This window comes from Protopterus annectens, chromosome 14.part0 (genome assembly GCF_019279795.1).
Source record: "Protopterus annectens isolate FY-2018-M chromosome 14.part0, PAN1.0, whole genome shotgun sequence".
Classification (NCBI taxonomy): Eukaryota; Metazoa; Chordata; order Ceratodontiformes; family Protopteridae; genus Protopterus; species Protopterus annectens.
Genome location: NC_056748.1, coordinates 51,874,311 through 51,896,883, shown reverse-complemented (window position 1 = coordinate 51,896,883; position 22,573 = coordinate 51,874,311). Strand labels below are relative to the sequence as shown.

Sequence of the window (22,573 nt, the reverse complement as noted above, 5' to 3'; positions counted from 1 at the left end):
GTAGGATCCAGTGTCTGTAGGTCCCCAATATCTTTATTTATGAGGTCCATGATGATCCTTTCCATAGCTTTGCAGACCAAGCTAGTCAGGCTTATGGGGCGATAGTTTCCAGGATCCGTTGAGGCACCACCTTTGTGGAGAGGGACCACTGTTGCTGTACGCCACTCTTTGGGTACATATCCTGTAGTAAGGCTGAGATTGAACAGTAGTTTTATGTTTGAGTTTAGCTTTTCTTGGAGTTCATGTAGGACGCAGCCCGGGACACCGTCTGGTCCCATTGATGCTGTGTTTTTTTGCTTTGGAGAGGGCGGCTCTTACCTGAGCATCTGAGATGTCAGGGGGGCAGCACTACAGGATGAGTCTGAATTTCTCACAAAGGCCGCTTCCATTTTCCTGTTCGTTGGAAACGCTCCTAATGCAGGCAACTGTTTACAGCCAGGCTGCATGCAACTCAAGCACTGATTTAGCCTAACCTTTGTATACAGGCTGGCTGGGATTAGGGGCAATTAACTGACAAGAGGCAGCTGTTTAGACTTGTCTGAAGGTTCGGCCAGAGATGCCTGGATCTCAGAACGGCAGGCAGCAACCAGGGATTCATGAACCCAAGGTGGAGGGGGGAAATATCCCTGGGTTCTGACTTCTTCTGGGCATGGATTTCATCTGCAACAATAACCATGGCAAATCCACCTTCCCTTTCTTCTACAATCAAGAAGCATTCTGGAGAAGGTATCTGGCTGACACTAGTCATGTGTTGCCAAGTCTGGGTTTAGTTCTATTGGGGCTTGCTAGGGGCCAAATGCATGGTGGCTTCCCAAAAGGCACCACCAGAAGCAATGCCTGTAACAAGCATCAGGACCAGGGGATGATTTAGTGGATTGGATGTCCTCTGACCTAAGAGGCTGAAGTGAACTTACCCAAGTCAAGGGACTTTTTCATCTTCTCCTTTGGGACCCTATGTCCTTTCTTCTTACCTTCACAGGAGGCAAACAACTGTTCAGCTATCCTGAAAGGTCAAGTTTTGTTTAGGTAGTATCATAGCTCCCTGTACAAATCCATATTGTGAAGAATTTTTTTCTCCCTTGTTCTTTGGATTAGGAAAGACTGGGAGACCACTGGTTGGGCTTCAACTAAAGGTTGGATACACATTCTCAAATAAACATTTTCCATATAAAAATGAGTTAGGTTGACTCACTATAAGCACTTGTAACTCTGATACTCTCCCAACGGATGTCAGAGAAATAAGTAAAACAGTCTCCCATGTTAAAAACTTCAAATCACCCTTGTGAGCAGATGCAAATGAAGACAGTTTTCGAAGCACAAAACTGAGATCCTAAGTAGAAGCCACCTGTTTCTTAGGTGCATGAATATGTAATACCCTTTTCAGAAAAGGTTTAACATTGTTTGAAAGAGGAGGATCTAGGGGAAGACAAGCAGAAATTGCTTACAAGTGTAGCTGGATTGAAGAGTAAGGCAAACCAATGGAATAGTAACTTACACAAATAATCAAGAATCACAAGCATCTTGGTTTTTTGAGTGGCACCAAGTACAAAATCTTTTTCCCTTGCACATATATGATTTTCTAGTAGCAGATTTTTTTTTTTTTTGCTTCCTTTAATAACTGCTGCTCCTCCTCAGAAAAAAAGGTGCCTAAAAAGTATCAAGATTCTATCACCAGGCAGTTAGCTGAAAAGTATCCAGATTGAGGTTTATCAAACTTCTCCAGTTGTGTGAAAGTAAATTAGGTCTGTGGGGAAGCTTTGTGGTAACTGCCCTTGGTTAGACAGAAAAAAAGGGAGAGCTACTGTTGACTTGGCCAGAAGGGAGTCACCACTAAATTTTTTTTTGAGAGTCATTCTGGATATTTAGAAGAACCTTGATAATCAGTGGAAAAAGGAGAGTAAGGCACACAAGAACATTCCTGTCCATGGAGCAAAATTACCCTGGTTGTCTGTTATCAGAGGCAGCAAACAGATTTACTTGAGGTGCTCTCCAAAGTCGGATCAATTCTTGGAAGACCCCATGATGAAGTTTCCATGCATGGGGGTTTATTCCAGATCCCACTGAGCTTGTCTGCATAAAAGTGTTTTTCTGACAGAATGTATAAAGCCTGAAGAGTCAGAATGAGCTGAACTGCCACCTCCTAGGCTATCACAGCCAGTCTGCAAAGAGGGTAGAATCTGGTAACCCCGTTTATTTATGTACCACATCACTGTGGTGTTGTCTGTGCACACCTTTAGATATCATGGGGACCAGAAATGTTTCAAGGCCTTTACAGCACTGCTGACAGCCAACATCTCTCTGACATTTATGTGCTTCTCTGTCCAATGGGTCCCACAAGGCTTGTCCTTTTACCCCTTTTGAAAATGGAGGACCTGGACCGCAAGTAATATGATCTACCTGCTATCCAAATTGCTTCTTTACAGTTCCCAGATATGGAATTTGAAATGTCTAAGGGTCTAGATGCTAAGTCCAGACAGAAATGAGGTACCATTGTATTTTCCTCATGTGTAGTCGGGCAAAGGGTAGCATGATCCTCACTGATGCCATGTACCCTAGACTCCTGAGAAATTTCCATGCAGATGTTTGGCTTAGGTTGGAGAAACTCAGGAAAAATGTTGAAACATATCCAGTTTGTCTGGGGAAGGAAGGCTCTTTTCAAGACCGAGTCCAATAGACATCCTAGGAAAATCATTCTGTAAGACAGGATGAGAGAAGACTTCTGCAAATCTTTGTTTGAAATCACAGAATGAGTAGAAGTTTCTGAACAGCTGCTAAAGATTCTTGACAGCTGGAAAAAGAGTTGGAAAAAATAAGACAATAGTTCTAATATGAAAAGATATAAATTCCCTGAAGTCTGCAATAAGCAATGACTGGATCTATGCATTTTGTAAATCCCCTAGTGCAGTGGAGAGTCCAAAGGGTACAAAACAGAACTGATAATGTGAGCCAGACATAGCAAATATTAAGAAAAGCCCCAAATGGTTGGCAATAGGAATAAGATAAGACAATAGTTCTAATATGAAAAGATATAAAATCCCCCCAGTAAGGAAACCTCCATAAAAACTTCTCCAAAGCCAACTTCATGCTACTCAAGTCAGAAGTGACAAACTTCATGACACCCATGCAGACGGGAACTGAAAGTTCGACTGCTGAATCCTACACTAAGGCACTGTGTGAGCACATCCACTCATGCATGAATCGTGCCATCCCCACTAGAACCAAGATGCTCTCCTCCAAAAAAAAAGGAAGCCAATCTGGTGGTCCCCTGCCATAAACAAACTTTACAACAAAAGGATGAAACTGTTGCAGAAAAGAGGAAAATCCCAGGATGCAAAAAACTCCCTTACCAGCCTCAGTAAGAAGCTGAGATCTCTCATAAAATCCTCCACAGCTAGTTACGAAAATAAAATTGCCAAAGATTCCAAAGACAACCACAAGGCATTCTATAACTACGTCAAGAATCTAAATGGCAATGCTAAGATCTGCTCTGAGCTACAACAGAATGGTATTAAATATACTGATCCCAAGGAAAATGCCAATATCCTGGCAGATCGATTCAGTGCCAACTTCACCCCCCTCTCACCCCCTAAATGGCCCATCTCAATACTGGAAGATTGCCAAATTCCGGTAATAACGGCCACACAAGTAAAAAACACACTCTCCAAAGATAAGAATACAGCATCCATGGGACCAGATGACATCCCGGGCTGTGTACTACATGAACTACAAAATGAACTGGCACCTCACCTAAGTTCATAGGTTCGTACTAGGCTATCTGCCCTAGGGCATTTATAAGCCTAGCCAGAGTGTATGTGGCTTACACCACCCCTTAGGATGAGAATACTACGCCCTTTTAGGGTTTAGTTTACTATGCCTCTGCCTAGCAGTGACACAGAGATGACCCCCGGGGTAAACCTACGATCTCCCATCCACTCGTCGAGATTTCTCTTGAATAGAGTCAGTGAGGGGCTCTGCCTAACATGGACTGGGATTCTGTTCCAGAGTGTAGGGAGCCTCTGGGTTATGAATCTGTCCCTCCAGCACGTTCTATTTATTTCTGTGTTGAGGTTTAAGTCACTTGTTCTCGTGGCTCTGATGGATTTGGATTTTCTGAGGTGGAGCATGTCCATTAATTCAGGATTGGACATGGCCTTGTACGTCAGGCACAGATCACCTCTGAGTAGGTGGTATGCGACTGAATAGAGCTGGAGTTTTTTCAGTCGGGCAGCATATGACATATGTTTAAGACCCTTTATCCTCTTGGTGAGGAACTTTTGGGGTCTTTCCAACTGCTGCAGGTGTCGGGTGAGATACATCCCAAACGGGGCATTGTACTCAATCATTGGCCTGATAAGAGAAGAGTACAGAGGCACAATGACCTCTCTTGATCTAGATGTGAAACCCTTCATGATAAGGTGGGCAATACAGAAGGTCTTCCTAACCACTTTGGCAATGTGAGTGTCAAATGAGAGGTTACTGTCAACCTGGGTCCCTAGGTCCCTGATTACCTCTTCCATACTTAATGGATTACCGCCTATGTGGTAATTTGTCGGTACCTTGTTTTTCCCAAAGGGTATGACTATACATTTTTTGGCGTTCAGCTTAAGGCCATGGCTCTGGCACCAATTATCCGTTTCTATGAGGCCTCTCTGAAGGATGTTTGTGTCCGCTGGAGTATCAATTATGGCGCCCAGTTTGCAGTCATCTGCGAACTTTGTCAGCCACAATCCTATGTTTGCTTGTACCTCGGAAAAATAAATGCCGAACAAGAGGGGTCCCAGGACTGAGCCCTGTGGGACACCGCTTGTGACTGGCTTAGAGTCTGACATAGCTCCAGCAACTCTGACCCTGTGGGTTCTGTCCTTGAGCCAGTTTGCAACCCATCTTGTGACATATGGGTTTACATTTAAGCTGGTGAGTTTGTCTATGATGCCCGAGTGGGGTATTGTGTCAAAGGCTTTTGCAAGGTCAAGGTAGGCTGTGTGAACTGCCTTACCCTCATCAATGGCCTTAGTGACTGTTTCAAAAAGTCGACCAAGTTCAAAAGGCAGGATCTGCCCTTGACAAAGCCAAATTGGGTAGGATCCAATGTCTGTAGGTCCCCAATGTCTTTGTTTATGAGTTCCATAATGATCCTCTCCATAGCTTTGCAGACCAGGCTCGTCAAGCTTATGGGCGGTAATTTCCAGGGTCCGTAGAAGCACCGCCTTTGTGAAGTGGGACCACTGTTGCCGTCGCCACTCATTGGAGTGCGTATCCTGTAGTAAGGCTAAGATTAAACAGCAGCCTTATGTGTGGGTTTAGTTCCTCTTGAGTTCATGTAGCACACAGCCGGGACACCATCTGGTCCCATTGATGCTGTGTTTTAGCTTTAGAGAGGCGGCTCTCACCTGGGCATCTGAGATGTTAGGGAGGCTACACTCTGCTGGGATAGTTATTTCTCCTTTGGGGAGGGAGGAGAAATTTGCACTGAACCTGTCTGCCAGAATGTTGGCAATGTCAGTGGGTTCAGTGTATTTTGTGTCATTTTGGACTAACTCTGAGCATATCTGGGAGTTTCCACCCAGGTTTCTAACATAGCTAAAGAAGGCCTTGTGATTGTCTTTTGTGTCTTTTGCGATTTTTCTCTCAAAGTTGGCCTTGGATGATTTTATGAGTGATCGTAGTTTTTGCTAGTACTGATCAGAGATGCCTTCCCTTTTAGGGATTTTGCTCTGTCATGTAGTAGCTTCCTCCTCCTGTTGTAAAGTTTGTTTATGGCTGGGGTCCACCAGACCGGGCGCCTGCCTTTGGGCGAATGGGTCTTGGTTTTATTTGGGATTGCATGATCCATGCATTCTTGAAGGTGCCCATAGAAGGCATTTGCAAAGGATTCAGCAGTGTGGGTTGTGGTTTCCACTGGCCCAGGGGCCTTGAAAGATACCACTTCAGTCTTAAGAAGTGTGAAGTTTGCTTTTGAGAAGTTCTTCACTGTGGTCTTTTGTGCAGGGGTGGGGGCGGGATGTGGATTTCCAGTGAGATTAATTTATGGTCTGATCTTACCAAGGAGGGATGTACTTCCGGTGTGGAGCATTTTGTCCCCATGTTTGTGATGATCAGGTCTAGTATATTGTCTCCTCTTGTGGGAATGGTGACTAGTTGTTCCATTGCATTTGAGTTTATGAATTCTAGGAACCTTTGGGCTAGGGTGTTGGGGCTTGAGTAATGTTCCCAGTCTATGTTTGGGTAGTTGAAGTCTCCCAAAATGATGGTATTTAGAGAGACATTCATACTCTCCAGTGTCTTCAGGAAGGCTGCGTGAGGTTCCTGAGTTTGAGAGGGTGGTCTGTAGCATGCTACAAACTGTAAGGCAGTTTTGCCTATGGTTAGTTGCACCTGGATAGTCTCCGATGCTTCATGCATTGCCACTAACCTGGAGGTGTGGGTATCTTTGATGAAAATGGATACTCCCCCTCCTTTTGTGGTTCGGTCCAAGTTTTGGGGCCGGAAAGCATGATATGAGGTAAAACCTGATAGTGCTGGGGTGCTCTCAGGAGCCTTGAACCAGGTTTCAGTCACTGCACAGACATCGATGTTCTCCATACTGAGGAGGGCTTGAGGGCTGCATCTTGAGGTTTAGACTTCTGGCATTGAGCAGCATTACCCTTAGTTTTTTTCCACTTGTGTTTTCTAGGGAGGTAGGTTTGTCATTTGAGCCTTGCCTAAAAGGCACTATGGGGTGGCAAGAGCCTTGGCCAATATCCGGAAGCCCAGGGTGACAGGTGCAAGCCATCCCTTGTGAAGCAGCGTGGCTTGTCAAGCATGTCATCCCAAGCAGACAGACATTGGATCCCCTTAGAATGACACCAGTAATTAAGCCAATTGTTAAAACTGATCATTTTGTCTTTGTACTGTGGCATCATTCTTGGTGAGGGTAAGATGCTGCTCAGGGTCAGGGTCATACCGGCCTGGGCTACATAATCAGAGAGCTCCTCTATGTCTCTTTTGATGTAGTCCAGGGAGGTACGTCTCAGGTCGTTCACACCGGCATGTACAATGACTGAGTCATATTTGTACTTGCTGTGGAGTGACCTGAGTGCTTGTGTTATGTGGCGGATTCTAGCTCCCGACAGGCAGCTTACTGTGACCCTCTCCTTGTTCAGTCTGGTGAGTGGGACGTCAGTGTGCCTGACTATGGAGTCACCTATTACAAGTGTGTCTGGCATGTTGTTTGGCCTTAAGGGCTGTGACTGTTTAGCACACTGACTTTGTGAACTATGTGTTGCATGTGCTATGTCTTGAGGTGGTGGTTGCTTGGGTGTCTGCTTTGGAGGCCTCTGTTGTTTTGGTAGATTTTTAATCAGCCTCCAAGTATGTTTTTGTGTGTTTATGTGTTTGGTTTGCAGTTGTGATAGTTCTATGTGAGACTGGGTTTGTGGTGTGCGTGGTTACCTTCTCCTCCTGACTGGTCTTGCCAGTACTGAATTGAGAGAGCTCAGCCTCCAGTTTGGCTATATAGTTGCATCTCTCGCATATATTTGTGTTTGTTGGGAGGAGGAGAGGGTTGTCTGTGTACATGAGGCAATTGTAACATTGCCTCAAGATTCCCAGATTCACCAGCTGAACAGGAGAGGACGCCAGCAACTGACCCTTCGACATGCTAGAAATAGTGAAAAAGATTGCTGTGTAACTGAGTCAGAAAGGACCTATAGGGAAATGGGTACTCAACAGAATTTAGGTGAATGAAGTACTTTCGTTTGTTTAAGAGTGCTTACCTGTATAAAAATGCTTAAGGAGCAAGTGCTGAGCTTTTCAGATAGAGTTTAGGCTGTTTAGATTGCAAGTAGAACAGTTCTAAGGGAAAAATTGAAGAGCAGACTTGGCGGAGCCAGAAAAAGTTTAACCTTGTTTAACCAAGTTTAACCTTGCTATGCGCACGACCGCGCAAAGCTGTGCAAACGCGGATTTTAAGCAGTGAACTACAAAAGAGCTAGGAATGGTCCCAAACAACCAATTACTAAACAGCTTCTTGTGCTGAAGTCACTTCCCCCAAGGATAGGTAGGCTGCTCAAGGCTCCCCACTCCAACTGGTGAGCAAATAAACTTCCTTCTATCCAAGTAAGGTAATGGACAACACAGGAACTACACCACAGCCCAGAATACAGCAATGCCTGTATACTGGTCTAAACTAGTCAAGAAAGGCGGGAAAACAAGGATTATTTTTTTGTTTTTTTGGGGGGTTTTTTTGTAGAAATACACAGAAAATGCAGAGACAGTGATAAATTAGTTACACAGGCTAGCACACTTTAGTGGGCAGCCTCCACAGTTCAATTAAACAAACAAACAAGCAAACTTTCGACTAAATTCGACTAAATGCATCTTTAAGTGCAGATTTTAAAATAAATGCAGTAATCAGAAAATAAAACAGGTCAGGCTAGTTCAAAGTAAGCAGCAGAAGCTATTTTCAGTGAAAAAAAAGCAAAGATACTTAAATCCAGAAGGTAGTCGCTTTTTCGAGTTCCTTGCTGCTAGGACCACTCTGTAAACCCACATGGAGCTTGTCTGAGCAGTATAGCCAGAAAAAAACATCCAGAGGCGGATTTTAAGCAGTGAACTACAAAAGAGCTAGGAATGGTCCCAAACAACCAATTACTAACAGCTTCTTGTGCTGAGGTCACTTCCCCCAAGGATAGGTAGGCTGCTCAAGGCTCCCCACTCCCACTGGTGAGCAAAGAAACTTCCTTCTATCCAAGTAAGGTAATGGACAACACAGGAACTACACCACAGCCCAGAATACAGCAAAGCCTGTATACTGGTCTAAACTAGTCGAGAAAAGCGGGAAAACAAGGATTATTTTTTTGTTTTTCTTTTGTAGAAATACACAGAAAATGCAGAGACAGTGATAAATTAGTTACACCGGCTAGCACACTTTAGTGGGCAGCCTCCACAGTTCAATTAAACAAACAAACAAGCAAACTTTCGACTAAATTCGACTAAATGTAACTTTAAGTGCAGATTTTAAAATAAATGCAGTAATCAGTAAAAAAAACAGTTCAGGCTAGTTCAAAGTAAGCAGCAGAAGCTATTTTCAGTGAAAAAAAAGCAAAGATACTTAAATCCAGAAGGTAGTCGCTTTTTCGAGTTCCTTGCTGCTAGGACCACTCTGTAAACCCACGTGGAGCTTGTCTGAGCAGTGTCATGTTTAATCATACCCTCATCTCAGGCTTCGTGCCCACTGAGTGGCACACAGCTACAGTTATCCCACTCCACAAGGAGGGATCCACCTTGAATCTCGGGAACTACTGCCCATCAGTCTGACGAGCCTGATCTGGAAGGCCATGGAACGTATCATCATGGAACTTATAAACAAAGACATTGGCAACCTTAAAACACTGGACCCCACCCAGTTTGGGTTCGTGAAGGGCCGATCTTGTCTCCTGAACCTTACTGACTTCTCCGAATCAGTCTCCAGAGCTGTGGACGAGAGTAAGGCAGTCCACACAGCCTATCTGGACCTCGCCAAGGCCTTTGACACCACCCCCCCACTCTGAAATCATGGACAAAATTACTAAGCTGGGCATTAATTCCTATGTCACTCGATGAGTTGACAACTGCCTTACTGACAGAACCCACACTGTAAAAGTAGCTGACTCCAAATCCAGCTCCAGATAAGTGACAAGTGGAGTACCTCAGAGTTCAGTCCTGGGACCTCTATTGTTTGGCATCTACTTCTCTGAAGTACAGGCCAACACTAAGGGACTCTGGCTAACAAAGTTCGCAGATGACTGCAAAAGTACACTTTTGTACCTACCATAAATGTAGATGTTCGAGTGTATATACTGCTGCAGTCATCACACTAGGATTATCCTGCCGTCAGGCGGTCCTGCAGTCGGCCGAATCCCAAAGTGTTGGTCTGGCATCGGTTGTCGTCGCTTCTTCCCTGACGTCAGTGCGAGAGGGGTATAAAAGAGGCAGCCGACACCATTTTCTTCAGTTTTTCTTGCCCCAGATGCCAGGTGCCCCCAACTAGGAAGGCAATCCAAATAACTATGCAAAAATACCTTAGTAGATAGACAATAGTACTAGCTGTTGGCAAATACACCATATAGACATGCATCCAATTGATTGATGTACATGGAGTTATAAGTAACACCCTGGTATGTAGAGGGGATGGTGGGAGGGTAACCTGGACTACAGCAGTATATACACTCGAACATCTACATTTATGGTAGGTACAAAACTGTACTACGTTCATCGTGTTATACTGCTGCAGTCATCACACTTGGGTTGAATTCCAAAGCTATGGATGGGTGTCTGGTACTAAACTGGGTTAGGCGAAGCTAGGATGCCCTGCAGAACTGCAGTGGCAAAACCAGCTCTGGTTTTTGAGTATAATGGAAGGTGGTAGTGCTTGGTAAAGGTGTGCACTGAACTCCAAGTAGCTGCCTCCAGAATGTCCTTGGTTGGAACCCCCTGAGAAAGGCTGCTGAGGTTGCTGTAGCCCTGGTAGAATGGGACCTAATATTAACAGGCACTGCATTCCCATGGTGCGAGTAGCAAAAGCGGATACAATGTGCTATCCATTTGGAGATGGTCTGTTTTGAAATAGCCTTTCTTTGTGAACCTGCAGCATAGGATACAAAGAGTTGGTCAGTTTTTCTGAAGGTCTTTGTCTTATCCAAATAGTAACGTAGCTGTCTGTGAATGTCCAAAGAGTGAAGGAGTTTTTCTCCTTTATTCTGGGGGTTTGGATAAAAGGTGGGTAAATGAATGGCCTGATTCAAAGTCATACTGGATACTACCTTTGGCATAAAGGTAGGGTTAGTTCGTAAAGAGACTCTGTCCTGATGGAAAATGATGAAAGGTTCCATTGCCATGAGTGCCTGTAGTTCTGAGACCCAGTGATAGCCAGCAACAGAGCTGTTTTCCATGACAAGTATTGTAGTTCTGCTGAGAAGGCTGGTTCAAAAGGAGGCAGTGTTAATTTTTCTAAAACTAAGTTGAGGTCCCAAGCTGGCATTGGGGGTTTTCTGGGGGGTCTTATATCCTTAGCCCCTCTGAGAAACTGCCTTTGTAAAGGGTGTGAGAATAGGGGAGGATCCGTATTATATTGAGATGAAATGGCCGAAGTATGGATCTTAATGGATGAGAAAGAAAGGCCTTTGTGTAGCATCTCAGTTAAATATTGCAGTATTTGAGGAATGTTTGGTATCCCAGGATTTTGGCCTTTAGCCTGGTGCCATGCACAAAATCTTTTCCATTTGTCTGAGTAAGTTTTTCTGGTGCTGGGCCTCCTGGCCTCCAAAATGACATTCAGGACGTCCTTTGAGAGAAGTGTTGATTGATAATTCAAGGTATTCTCCATGCAGCTAAATTTAAAGTCTTGAGCTGACTGTGAAGGATCTGAGAGTTTTGCTGAGTCAACAGAAGTGGGAATTGAGGTAAGATCCATGGAGGGCTGTGAGTCAAGTTCCTTAGTAATGGGTACCAGTGCTGACGTGGCCAGTCCGGAGCAATGAGGATCATTTGTGGTGTCTCTGATCTGACTTTCAGTAATACCTTGGTCAATAGAGGTAGTGGTGGGAAGGCATAGACTGTCAATGCTGTCCAACTGAATGATAGGGCGTCCACTTTCCAGGCTAGGGAATTATAAGTCCTTGTGCAAAATTTCTGTAGTTGGCAATTGTTGGGGGAGGCAAATAGATCTATGTCTGGGTGTCCCCACCTTTGAGTTATCATTGAAAATACTTGTGGGTGTAGTCTCCACTGCGTCTTGGATCTGCCATATTTCTGCTTAATTCGTCTGCCAATATGTTTTCCTTTCCTGGCAGGAATTGTGCTTGCAGTTGTACTTGGTAAGTCAATGCTGTGTTCCACAAGGTCATTGCCTGTCTGCATAAAGGGTAGGAGTGTGTTCCTCCCTGTTTGTTTATGTACCACATAACTGTGGTGTTGTCTGTCCTTATTAGTAGTTGTCCTGGATGCAAGAGGTCCTTGAAGGCTTGCTAGCATCTCCTTTTGGTTGATGTGTAGATGCATTTGTTTTGCAAACCATTTGCCCTGTATGCACTGTCCTGCCATGTGTGCTCCCCAGGCGTAGTCTGAAGAATCTGTTGTCATAGTTTGGTTTGCTGGAGGTAAGACAAAAGGAAGACCTTTGTTTATTTGACATGCTTGAGCCCACCATAGGAATTCTTTTTGAAGGCAAGGAATGAGAGGTATACTTGTTTCGAGGCTGTGCCTGTGTTGAGTTCATACACTTTTCAGGTACCATTGTAATTTCCTCATATGCAGCTTTGCATATGGAACTAGTTGAATGCAGGATGCCATGAACCTCAATGCCTGCAGGATTTTCCTTGCAGTGAGCTGGGTAAAAGTTGCCATCTTTTTGAAGTATTGAGTCAGTTGTTTTTGTTTGACTGGCGTGAGGTAAGCCATCTGGGCCATTGTATTTAAGCTGGCACCCAGGAATATTATGTCTTGTGAGGGTATTAGCTTTGACTTCTTTTTGTTTACTGTGTACCCAAGGCAACTTAGCAGCTTTGTTACAAATGCCAGATGCTGTAATAGAATGTCCTTGCTGTCCGCTTGGATCAGGCAGTCATCCAGATATGGATATATTTGTATTCCTTGTTGTCTGCAGTATGCAATTACTGATGCCAGGCATTTTGTAAATACTCTGGGCACAGTAGATAAGCCAAAGGGCAATGCAGAGAATTGATAATGCGTTGTACCTGCCAAAAATCTGAAGCATCTTCTGCAATCTTGTCTGATAGGGACATGCAGGTATGCCTCTTTGAGGTCCAACATTACCAGCCAAGACTCCTTGCCCAGCATGGGAAGAAGCTGCTGTAGTGTGAGCATTTTGAATTTGGGTACCTCCAGGTATGTGTTTAGAATTGAGAGGTCTAAAATGGGTCTCCAGGCTTTGTCCTTTCTTGGTACTAGAAATAGTCTTGAGTAAAAACCTTGACCTTGCTCCTTTGTTGGTACCTTTTGAATTGCTTTCATATCCATGAGAGCTGAAATTTGCATTTGTGCCTCTGCCCATTGGTTTGGAGGCAGATTTGGCATGCCTCTCATCCGTGGTAAAGTGTGAAAATGAAATCTGTAGCCTCGGGTAATAATATCCAGAACCCATTTGTCCTTTGTTATGATGCGCCAATTTTGTGGAAATAGAGCCAGTCTTCCTCCCAAAGGTGCTGCCAGGGCAATTTTGCTTGGCAGGCGAAGAGGGAAGTCATTGTGTTTGTTTCCTGAAGGGTTGTGATCTTTCGTCCCCACCTCTTTGAGTTGTTGTATGCCATTGTCTAGGCCTGAAAGAACCTTGTGGCTGGCCTCTGCCCCTTGGGCATCTGTACCTGCCCCTTTGGGGTCTGTCTGATGCAGGAAAGGACCAGTTTTTTAATGGCCAGTTTCTGCTGAAACGAGGAGGTTGTACCTGTAAAAAATCTTTGACTGTCTGCATAGATTTTGCCTTTTCTTCCATTTTCTTTAAGACTTCCTCTGCTTTGACACCAAATAACACATCTTTCTGCAATGGAGCATCCAATAACTTTGCTTTGACATTTTCTGGTAAGGCTTGCTCTTTTAGCCAAGCATGTCTACGAATTACAGATCCTGTGACAGCTGCTCTACATGAGGCTTCCAATGAATCAAAACCACACTGTAAGGTATGCTTTCCCACCTGTTCTGCTGCATGCAGCAAATCCTGCATCTCTTTGAAATCAGGTTGATCTGTCTGAGGGATCATTTTCTGCTTTAACTGTGTAATCAAGTACTGCTGGTATTTTAGCATGTGGAATTGGCAGATTAAGGCCCTCATGGCCAAAGTGGCAGATGTATACACTTTCTTCCCCCATCTTTCTAATGCTCTGGAATCTCTTTCAGAAGGCAGTGGATTCTTAGCAGTAGAGGCCTTAACCCCTTTGGGACCCTGGGAAATGGTTTCTGGGTCTGCAACAGGACTTTTATATAGAAACTTATGAGAATCAGGAACTCGGTAGTATCTGTCTGGTTTAGCTGGTGCAGGAGGTAAGGAGTCTGGGTTTAGACAAGATTAGGTGTAGACATCATCCAAAATGTCTAAAACTGGAGGAATTGCAAGGGGTCTATGCTGTGGAAGAAGAAGAAACTCACAGAGTCTTTTCTTAGAGTCAGAGTAATCTTGGCCTTCCCAGTGGAAGTGTTCCTTCATGGTGTGTAAAGTTTCCCCAAAAGAGTAGTCTTCAGGGGGGGGGGGGGGACAGAGGGAATGGACTCTTCAGCATCTGAGTCTTCATAAGGAGGGAAGGAATAATCCTGGTCCTCAAGAGTTAGCTTACGAAATGGATGCTTGGTCAGAGGAAGGATAATCTTCCTCCAGTCTAGGCCTTTTGTCAGGAGGGGGTTGGGAACCCCTGATAAGGGTAATTAAATCCTCAGCCATCTTGAGCATCTGTTTTTTAGGCATAGGGGCCTGTGGGGGAGGGGGGGTCTGTGGACCCGGTTTCCTAACTTTTAAGGGGGCTTTAAGTCTAGCATAAGACTTAATAGAAATAGCTGTCGGTTTGAAGACACCTTCAGAAACCGAAGGCCTGTCGAAAATCTCCGGATCACCGTCAGGGATGGCGCCCGAGGGGTGAGATGGAACTGGCTCCTGAGGCCCAGCTGATTCAGTCTGGGAGGCAGTCAGAATTTCTAAATCAGCGGTAGTCAGGGGCTGCGTAGGCGCCTCGCTGAAAACCGGAGAACCGGCGGCAGGCCTTGCTGAGGCCTCGGTATCTGGTCTTGGCCTTGGTTGCCTGTCCTTATCCTTGTGTTTTTTAGTCATTGCTGATGTCGGTTGCTCCGACGACATGCTATAGTTGCATTTTCTGCCAAAATAATGTCGGGCGAAATCTGCCCGACGCTTGATTGTACATTTGTTGAACCTAGCACAAAACCGACAACCAGAGACGTCGTGGTCTAGGCCTAGGCAAGGGATACAATAAGAACGAAAATCCTTATGAGATATTTGCTTCCCACAAGAAATGCAATTATTAACTTTGTCTGACATCGGTCTGTGGCAAGAAAAGTTTCCCCAGTGGGGTACTTAGCTTTAGAGAAGACTTTGGGCTGAATACGATTTGAAAATCTCAGGAGCTAGCCGACCGGCACTTGCGAACTGCTTCTGCTTCGGGCACCGCACAGCAAGAAAGACTGGAGAAAATGGCGTCGGCTGCCTCTTTTATACCCCTGTCGCAGTGACGTCAGGGATGAAGCGACGACAACCGACGCTGGACCAAGACTTTGGGATTCGGCCAACTGCGGGACCGCCTGACGGCAGGATAACCCTAGTGTGATGACTGCAGCAGTATAACACGATGAACATCTGGGAGCCATTACTGAATCCCCAAATTATGTGGATACTCTACAAAAGGGCCTTACAGAAACAGATACTTGGTGCCAGAGCCATGGGCTCAAGCTCAATGCCAAGAAATGTATAGTTATCCCCTTACTATGAAGTGTTCATGTTAGTAACAGCTAAAAGAATGGAAAAAGTGTTGCAAAAATCGATAGATTTGGATCAATGTGGCTTTGTGAAGGTGAGGAAAATTTGACAACATTAATAGAACAATGATGATCCAGTGGGAAGCAGAATGTAAGAAAATACAACTACCTATGCAAGCACTTCCAAGCAAAGATCCTAAATCTTTTAGACTTTGCTATATTTTGGGGAGCCATACATATATCCTGCATTGTTTCTTTGTGAATTGATTGTCCAATCTCTCTTTCCAATCCAGTCTAACCTCCTCTGATTGATTCTTTCTATGAATTATCACATAGGTGGCAGTACACTAAACACCAAAAGTGTGATAAGAGACTTAGGGGCACAGGTGGACAGTGGTCTCACCTTCAATAACCACATCGCCACAACAGTCAGGAAATCCTTCTATGTGGCACACCTCATCACTAAGGGCTTTTCATCCAGGAAAAAATGAGGTCATTGTCCCACTGTACTCAACCCTCATTAGATCCATTATAGAATACAACACCCCATTTGGTATGTACCTCTCAAGAAATCTGCAACAACTGGAAAGGCCACAGAAATACCTCACTAAAAGAATCACAGACCTAAAGCAGATGCCCTATGCTGACCACCTTAAAAAACTCCAGCTATACTCAGTCGCATATCGTCTACTCAGATGCGATCTCTGCTTAACATACAAGGCCATGTCAAACCCAGAGCTGTTGGACATGCTACACTTAAACAAATCCCAATCCCTCAGAGCCACACGCTCCAGGGATCTAAATCTTGTCATCACAATAAACAAAACATGCTGGAGGGATAGGTTCCTGACCCAGAGACTCCCCTGACTCTGGAATAGATTGCCCATACATGTCAAGCAGAGTGCCTCTTTGGCCCTCTTCAAAAGGAACCTTGATGATTGGATGGTAGAAAGGAAATTCACCCCAGGGATCATGTCAGTCGCCCTGCTAGACAGGGGTCCAGGGAAGTAAATAGTTTGGGAAGAAATAGCCAGGGAATTGTTAAGGCTAGGCTTGTATAGGCCCTAGGGCTGATAGCCTAGTACCAACCTATGATGATAGGTGACCTTTAGATCCAGCTTTACCATGAAAGCTAGATGATGAATTAAAAGTACAAGATTTTGAAGTGATAACATCCTGAACACTGAGATCTTGACAAAAATGTCTACAGCATAAAGATCCAGCTCTTGCCTTCAGGATCCTTTTGGCTTCTTAACCAGAAATCCATACATACACAGCCAACCCCTTTTTCCAATTTTTACACATAGAGTCGGGGTGTTACTTTAACAGTGACAATCATGTACAGCCAACATTCATATCTCTGAATAATAGCTTTTGCCTAGCAGAATGAGACACACTGGTTCTACGACTTCCTGAGACAGCAAAATGTGAGGAAAAATAGAACTCTGTTTCCTTCAGCAAGATGGAAATAATGAAGTTTAACCCTCCTGATGGAAACAATTGTCCCAAATCAACAGCTGTACCCATTGGCATCAACTAACCTAAAATTAAGGTGATCTATGCTACGGCACATGTTACAGCCTACTATCTGTTCTTGTCTTATCTTTATTCCCCTCCCAGATGTGAAAAACAGCTTGTATGATTTCAGAAAATATTAACTTTTAGCCTTAAAAAATTGTTCTGGCTTTTAGTGCTTGCCCTTGTAGTCAGCTTGTCTCCATGGAAACATAAGAACAAAATGCACAGCTGCCCTGAGATGCAGGCTTTTTAAAATCACACTTGCTAAAGGAAAACTTCATACCATTCCATCTTCTTTTATATACTTGCTTAAAAAAATTGTAATTAGACTAAACCAAGGGACTTAATCCAGACATTCACCAATGCATTACAATGTAAAAAGAGAAGAAAGGCTTAACAAAAAAAGCATGTTTACGCTAATATGATGTAATTCTGAGGTGTCGGGTGGGATGTATGAGTGCACTGATTATAATATATGTAGAGTTGAGGAGTTTTCTCCTACTTTTGCATAGGTGAACGTCTAAATTAATGCCCTTGGCTTCATCTAAAAACAAATTTTTTTGTGTAAGCAAGCGGTCGTGAAGAATAACAAAACATGGTGGATGTAATGAGAAGCGCTGAGTCTCTTGTATATGTAAAACACCCCTCAACTGACCAGATCTTTGCCTCATATTTTTGGTATGTTCCTCAGAAAATCTGTGATTTTTGTCAAATCACTGAGGATTGAAGTCACTAAATAATGACACACATTTGTGTTTCAGAATCTGTATCCTTCAGAATATGCATGCTAACACAAACTCTGCTATTCTAACATTTTAGGTTTATAAAATCAATACTTAAAATCTGTTCCTATTTGTTGGGCCTTTGTCCCACCATTATTTTAGGCTTTGCCCAGATTTCTTGTTATAAAAGGTCGAGAAGTATAATGATATCAGCTTGTTTGAAATGTTCAGTGTGAGTTGAGATGTGTGCAACTGAGGGCAGCTGTACATTCTATTCTTAAGTTTCCAGGAAGACAAGCTACATACAGGTGAAAGCAATTAATCTTGAGAGTTCAGAGCATTGTTTGCCGAGGTAAATTTTAAATTAAAAGGTACAACAGCAAGCAGTTCAGTAAAAAAAAAGTTTGAAATTATTGGAAATGAATAAGAGATAGCTTCTCTAGCAGTCTAAACACTTCAACGCATTTACTAGAACTGTTTATAATTTAGTATTATTTAAAGATAGTCAATGCACTTTTCCTTAAGGCTAAACGTTAATGTTCTCAGAAAGTATACAAGAAAGTATAAAAGAGATAAGAAAAGAACAGAGAACAATCAGTGTAAGTGGAAGCACAGGCTAATAACTTAATTTTAGGTTAGATAATCCCTCTGGGTGCAACTGTTGATTTGGGACAATTGTTCCTATCAGGAGAGTTAAACTTCATTATTTGATGATGTACATAGTTTTGTGGGTTTGTTTGAAGGTAATATATTATGGGGATAAGCTTAGCTTTTGGTTTGAGGTTTTCATTAAACAAAAACTCTTAAAAATGTGACATGGGTTCAAAAGGAGACTACAAGAAATAACTGTATAAAAGATCCACCTGCCAAACATTGTTGTGTGCTAGTAGCACAAAAACTGGAAACAGACATTTAAAAAAAAAGCTGTTATGTATAATAGGTGGGAATAATAATTTCTTACCATAACTGCTACACTATCCATATTATTTTGGAAAGTAAATGGCCTAACATGTATAGACCCAAAGGTTAGACTATTGAATTATATTAAGAAATGCAGGAGTGCAAATAGCAATGCTGCAGCAGACACAATGGAAAATAAATGACCATATTTTGATAAAGAAAAGATTTCAAGATGGATATTCAGCAGAATATCAGGGATAAAGAAATCAGAAAACAGAATAATTACACTAACTGCTAAAGGAGTTCCAATAGTGACAGAAGAGGTAAAAAAGATAACAATGGTAGGTTTATGGCAGTAAAGGGCTACTGGCAGGTAAGGAGGATTACACTGGGGTGTATTTATATTCCAACTAAAACTGCTATTTTGGAGTGCAAGACAATTCTGGGAGAAATAATCAGCTTTCAGCAGGGAATACTACTTACAGTTGGGGACCAGAACTTGAATTGCAACAGTGATGATATAACTGGAAAACCTGCAATGGAAAATATAATAAAGGACAGTAGATTTCTGAAGACATTTATAAAAATATTTGGTATACAAGATGTGAATTTGGTGGTAGGAACTCAGACAGAATTTACATATTATTCTCCAAGGTACAATAACTGGGCTAGACTAGACCAAAATTATATTTTGCAGGAATATAAGAATTTAATTGAAAGCTTCAACACACATCCAATAACTACTTCAGATCATGTGCTAATAAAAACAAAGATAAAAATGCAGGATGATAAAGTAAAAATGAGAGAGTGCTGCTTTCGCACCTACCTTTTAGAGTGGAATTTAAGGAATGGATAGTGGAAATTTGTTGACAGTTATTATGGAAGACAGAAATTTCTTCAGAAGTTATAGCTAGTGAGTGGGATAAAATGAAAGTGGAATTTAAAAATCCAGAAATTATTTAGAGGGGCTGACAAAGGTTTAAGTTTTGCAGAATAATGGGAAACTCAAAGAACAAGAAGAGGCACAACTGCAGAGTGCAAAATAGAAAATAAGGGAGTATATGGATAATGGGTTTAGAAAGATTCCCGGTAAGCAACTGTTTGTAACTCCAGACCAGAAAAACTTTTAGCACAACAAGTTAGGCAACATAAAGTAGAAAGGATTGTTACAAAACTTAACAAGAAAAATAACCAGAGATTTTGTAGCTGTATTAGAAATATTTCAGAAATGTTATGAAAATTTGTATTAAGCAGAGAAATGTGGAAATCAAGAAAAAGCACATATGGAAATATTTATGGAAGACTTTAGTATGCCAAGGTTAGAGGGAGATGAGGCTCAGTAATTAGTTAAAACAGGAAGAGATGAGATAAAAACAGTGACTTATAATCAATCTGCAGGAAAGTCTCCAGTAACAGATGGCATTCCTCTGGAAATTTGGAAGCTAGGAGGAAAGACGGTGATAAAGATCTGGAAGTTTAAACAGTATTTTAACAGGATGGGAAGCACCAACATACTATAAGAAAGCTGTGGTGGCTTTAATACCTAATGATGATAAAGACCCATCAGACTCAACTTCATATAGGCCCATTTCAACTTGAAATCATTACTATGAAGTGTTCATGTTAGTAACAGCTAAAAGAATAGAAAAAGTGTTGCAAAAATCGATAGATTTGGATCAATGTGGCTTTGTGAAGGTGAAGAAAATTTGACAACATTAATAGAACAATGATGATCCAGTGGGAAGCAGAATGTAAGAAAATACAACTGCCGAGAAAGCATTCACCAGAGCAAGCTGGGATTTTATGAGTTGGGTAATGGAAGCACATGTATTCTCTATTACAATCTTCTTATTTTGGCTATTCCTGGTTAGAGGCCACCAGAGCGGATCACCTGTCTGCTCATGATTGGCAGTGGAGTTGTACAGTGTCGAGTTGCCAGCCCAACCTTCCACAGAAGGCACACACACGCACGCACTCACGCCTAGGGCCAATTCAGAGTGTCCAATCCACCTACAGCATGTCTTTTGGATGTGGGAGAAAACCAGAGCACCAGGAGGAAACCCACACAACCACAGGGAGGACATGCAGACTCTGCACAGAAGGCATCCCAGCCAAAGATCGAACTGGAGAACCTCTTGCTGTGCAGGTTAATTACGGAGATATTGGAGGCAAGTGTTAAAATGGAGGTCCTCTCTGATGGAGGAAACAGGAAGGGGGTGACCTCTTCCCCTTTTATTTCATTTATATTTAGAGCTATTAGCAAACAAAATAAGGGACTCAGAAATTCAACTATATAATTGGTATGGTAATCAAGACAAGTTTTTACTTGCAAATGATATTTGTATCTAAAAGAGACTAAACAAAAGATAATTCAAAATCTGAGAAATTGGAAGCTCTTGTATATGGATATGGCTAGTAAGACGCAAGCAATGAAAATGTTTTAGCCTCTTTAGTTTTATATACAGGTCAAGGCACATGTTGACCAACCAGAGGAAAAGTTGTGGGCAATAAATAATAAAGAGTTGAAGGAATTTATCTGGGAGGGGAAATGGGAAAGGGTCAAGTGGGATAAACTGATACTTCCAACAGAACAAGGTAATTTAGGATTTCCTGATTTGAAGAAATATTTTAGAGCTACACATTTAAAACTCATATACACAACACAAGCAGAAAGCTGCAATCCAAAGTGGAAATGGATGATGATGATGAAACAAGGGGGAGGGGAACTCAGATCATTAAGGAGAACAGCCGCCATACAGAATGTTATATTCATAATCTAAAAGAAAGTATTTTAAGAAGTAAGCCAACATGAGAATGGAGAAATAAGATTTTGCCGATACAGATGACTGCAATTAGGGTACAGAGAATAGGCAAGATGAGGCTGGAACTTACTGGAGAAAACTGGCAAAGGAACCAAGGTATTGGGTGCAAATAACTATACAGGGAAAGGTAACAGAATGGGAACAGGCCAAGAAAATGTTGGACTGCAGGCTAGAGACTGCTTTCCCCTAGCAAGGATTGATTGATCAGAGTATAGGCAGAGAAAGGGATAGGCGAACCCTAATTGAAATACCTTCTCTGGTAGAGATTTTAGTTGAATGTAGAACAGATGCTACTGTAAAAAAATGATAATTAGCAAAGCACATAAAATTCTGCATGACAGGTATAGGAATTAATCAGAGGAGGTTAGAAAAGACTGGGAAGAGAGACTGGATAAGCAATTTATAAGGGAGCAATGGAAAGGCATATACATGGCTCCCAATTAAGTCTAGAAAATGTAGGATTTTTGCTTGAAATTGTTTGCATAGGTATTTTGCACCCCTCGCAGACTTTACAAAGAATATTTGCCTCATGTAGATGACAAATGTTGGAGATATGATGGGGAAGAAAGAGGTAGCTAAGAACATAATGATTGGGAGTGTAATCAGTTGGCAGACTTTACAAATTCCCTACAGAGTACTCCATCAGAAATATTGGGTGCACAAATGGGGTAACTAAGGAAATGATTCTTTTGAGCTGGGTCACAGGACCTGAGCTGTCCAGACATAGTAAGGCATTAAGTTTAATTCTGGTGCCTGCCAAAAATCAGTTACTTAAAAATGGAAATCAACGTATAAACCAACTGCATTTAAAGTATTGAATAATGCAAGAGAGATAAAAGAACTGGAAGTGGAACCTTTTGAAAACAGTAGGAGCAAATTGCATATAAATAAATGGAAATTGTGGGAACAAAACAAACAGAATAATGTTTGGGAGGAGGAGTGAGGTTTAAAAGAAGGCAGGAGTTCAGCAATTTATTCAGTGTTGGACTGATGAATGTTATACAAAAGAACATATGTGATGTATAATGTACGTAACTGGGAACAAGTTAATATAGCTTTTAATTTTATATAAATGTATACTTGTCTAAATTTTAAGTAATAATTTAATAACAAAAGGTAGGAGTGGAATTTTATGGCTGAGGAACTGGCTGTGCTGCTTAC

The 22,573-nt window shown here is 42.4% G+C and overlaps 1 protein-coding gene across 1 annotated transcript in view; it reads right to left on the bottom strand.

The window, feature by feature from the left end:
• Window positions 1-22,573, bottom strand: part of DLG5 (discs large MAGUK scaffold protein 5) — a 3,463,687-nt gene that overhangs the window by 1,064,351 nt on the left and 2,376,763 nt on the right. The gene's annotated exons all lie outside the window — the stretch shown is intronic.